This window comes from Nannospalax galili, unplaced genomic scaffold (genome assembly GCF_000622305.1).
Source record: "Nannospalax galili isolate Female #2095 unplaced genomic scaffold, S.galili_v1.0 scaffold872, whole genome shotgun sequence".
NCBI lineage: Eukaryota > Metazoa > Chordata > Mammalia > Rodentia > Spalacidae > Nannospalax > Nannospalax galili.
This window is the reverse complement of record NW_008332654.1, coordinates 767715-771371: the sequence shown is the minus strand read 5'-3', so window position 1 is coordinate 771371 and position 3657 is coordinate 767715. Positions and strand designations below refer to the sequence as shown.

The 3657-nt window shown below is 33.8% G+C and overlaps 1 protein-coding gene across 5 annotated transcripts in view; it reads left to right on the top strand.

Annotated features, from left to right (window-relative positions):
- Nucleotides 1-3657, top strand: part of Nbn (nibrin) — a 40492-nt gene that overhangs the window by 14099 nt on the left and 22736 nt on the right. The gene's annotated exons all lie outside the window — the stretch shown is intronic.

Here is a 3657-nt window from a genome sequence, read left to right as displayed (position 1 = left end):
TATAAATCTTACAAGTATTTTATTTTGTGAAGATTTATTAATTACAGTGAATATTCACAATATATCCCTGAATGGGCTTGAACTTGCTATACAAACCAGTTTGGCCTCAAACTTACAGAAATCCTCCTGTCTCTGTCTATCCAATGTTGGAATAACAGGCATGTGCTACCATACCCAGTTTAAATAAGCTATCGTATATAACGAAAATATCACTTTGTTAGTATAATAAAAATGTACTATGTTATCCCAATATCTTATATTTAGGAACTATTGCTATAATTAACTTATTTTCTCTTTACTATCTCCTCTCCTCACCAATTGCCTGGTTTTTAACAAAATTGAATGAATTTTGGACTAGAGAGATGGCTCAGCAGTTGAGAGCTCTGGCTGCCCTTGCAGACGACCTGGGTTCAGTTCCCAGTCCCACATGGTGGCTAATAACCATCTGTAACTCTATTTCAGAGTATTCAATACCTTCTTCTGGCCTCTGTGGACATTACACACACGGGTATGCTTATACACATCCAAGCAAAACACTTCATAAAATGAAAATAAATAAGATATTTTTTAAAAAATGGATGAATTACAGTTCTTGGTTCATGATATATATTAAACTCACTAAACAATGTGTAGTACACATTAATTGTTTTACCAGCTATTTAGTCAGTTATTTAAAATAATGCAATAATTATCTGAGAACCTATCACTTATAATACAAGCTAGATCCTTGAAAACAGACTACTACTAATTATGTGGAACCCCTCACCTACCATAACTGAGCATACACCTTTGTAGAATAATAATAATTCTGAACCTGATTTTTAAAAAATGTGCAGCTTTCTTTTAATGTAGTGTGTGTGTGTGTGTGTGTGTATGTGTGTATCTTAGCTGTATTTAATTTTATAACATGGTCATCAAGCTACATGTAATGTTCAGAGATTTTTTCTTACTCACTGTCAGATATTGACATGAATTCATCCATCTTGTTACATGTAGCTATACAACATTTTGAAGGTAGAATGTTTCGTAGTATGAACGTATTCATTTATTCACTCCCTAGATTTGTCGTTTTGTTTTGAGATCTTGTTTCCAGGTTTTTGTGATCAAAAGCACTATTACTGTTTCTTTTACCCTTCGTCTAGGACTAGAGCTGCAGAATCATAGGTTATGTGAGTACTCAACTTTAGAAGATAGCGTCAAACTTTTTTTCATCTTATGCTCCCACCCACAGTATATAAATCCATGTAGATGAAACTCATCTTCAGCATTTGGCATTATTAAACATTTTCATTTCATTTCTTAACTTTTTATTTATATTTATCATGCTTTTCTATTTATATTTCCCTGATGACCAGTGGTACCTTCACACTTTTATAGTACATTTGTTTTTCTTCCTTTTTAAATACTTGCCATTTCTTGTCCAGCTTTCTATTGAGATAATTGTATTTTTCCTTTGTAAGAAATACTTTTAAGGTGCTTAGGATTGAATTTAGGGCTCCTAAATTCACATGCCAGGCAAATGATCTATCATGAGCTACAGTCCTAATCCTGTGTTCTTATTTTTTATACAGGTTTCCTCTAACTGCCCCTGATTTGTTCTATGTTTCTAAAGTTTTGTCTTTAAAAAATGTATGTAGGGGCTAAAGAGATGGTTTGGTGGTTAAGAGCAGGTATTGCCTCCACAGAGGATCCAAGTTCAAGTCCTAGCACCCATGTCAGGTGGTTCACAGCCACCTGTCACTCCAGCTTTAGGGAATTCTGATGCTCTCTTTTGGCCTCTAGGGACACCTGCACTCACATGATAGATACCCATGTAAATAATGGAATTATACAGACTATAACCTTTTCATATTGGCTTTTTAATTTTATTTTTATTTGATGTATTTTATGAGTGTTGCCTGCATGTATGGAAGTGCACCACTGCATGCAATGCCTGTGGAGGCCAGAAGATGGCGTTGATCCCCTGGAACTGGAGTTAAGGACCTCTGTTAGCCACCATGTAGGTTCTGGGAACCAAACGTAGGTTCTCTGTAGAGCAGTCAGTACTCAACCATTGAGCCATCTCTCCAGCCCTTCATTGGGTTTTACTTTTTTTTATTGTAGAATTTCATACCTAAATTCTGTATTTGCATCTCTTCTACCTCTCCTCTTCCCTTTAACTCTTCCCATGTCTTCCTCACTCCTTCTCAATTTTGTGACCTTGTCTTTAATTACTATTGATGTGTGTGTATATTTCATTCAATAGAATTCATACCTGAATTGTGTGCTTTATTAATTCATCGCTGTGTATTACCATGGTTTACTGGGCATTGCCCAAGTAAAGGAAACTTGATTGCTCACAGTTTTGTTAGCAATAGACATGCTGAAACCTTCACACAAAGTTTCTGTGTGGATATAAGTTTTTTTTCTGTGGAATGCAATTGCTGAGCCATATGGTAATTACATATTTCTATATTCTTTTTGGATTGTAGTTTTCTTGATATTAATTACTCTTTTCACTTACATGCGTCTCAAAGTCTGTTACCATTTTATAACTTTTTCAGTGTATTGAAGAAAAACCTTTTATTTTAATGTTGGAAAAAATTGATGTTCTTTTATCATCAATGCTTTTTTAAGAAATCTCGTTTTATTCATGGACAAGAAAAATATCTGCATATACTTTCTCCTAATCCTTAATAGTATTTTGATACTTTGGTTTGAAATCATTTTTAATATATCTGAGACTATTGATACTGAAGTTCATATGCACGGTTTTGTTTCTGGCTCTGTTCTACGGAACAGGTCAGTGTGTCTGACATACCACGTTGTCTTTCTGCAGCTTTGATGTTCTCAGAAGTGGTAGGGGAGGTCTTGTTTTGGGTCCTTTATTTTTTCCTATACATGTAGAAAATCTTTTCAACAATGTTAGGATTTTGACTAGGAATTCCACTCAATCTAAAAATCAATTTGAGAAGACTTAAACCAATTTATATAAGCTTACTGATTTTTGTTGATGAATGGGGCATCTCCATTTGTTGGGTCTTTAGTTCCTTACTATAATTTTACAAGGAGATCTTGAACATCTCTTTTAGACTTATTTCTAGGTAGTACATATTGTCTGATGTTACTGTAAATGAAAGATATTGTCACTGTAATTAGATTTTATAGTTTGTTATTGGTATATGTAGATTTAGCATTATTATTATATACTAAAATTTCTTAGGAAATCAATTTTATGCTAATTTACATAGTGTAACTTAGTTTCAAACATGTTGATAGGATAATAAAATGCCAATTTTGAATATCCTGATTTATAAGTAAAGATATACAATCACTTGATATAATACCTTTAAAGTCATTATTTTTCAAAATGATTTGTTTTTAGTTATGTATATGTGTTTGTGTCCATGTGTATGTGTGTAGGTGCTCACAGAGACCACCTGGAGCTAGAGTTATAGGCAATTGTGAGCAAGGGGACTGGGAATTGAACTCTGGTCCCCTGGAAGAGCAGCAAGCTCTCTTAACCACTGGGCCATATCTCCAGGCATAGAATCTTATTTTTAGTGCAATATTGTTGTAATCGTATATTCAGTTGAACCCTAAATTCAGTACTTGTAAAATATGTTAAACATTTTAAACTAGTAAAACCATTGAAAACAATTTTTCAATGAGTGGTGG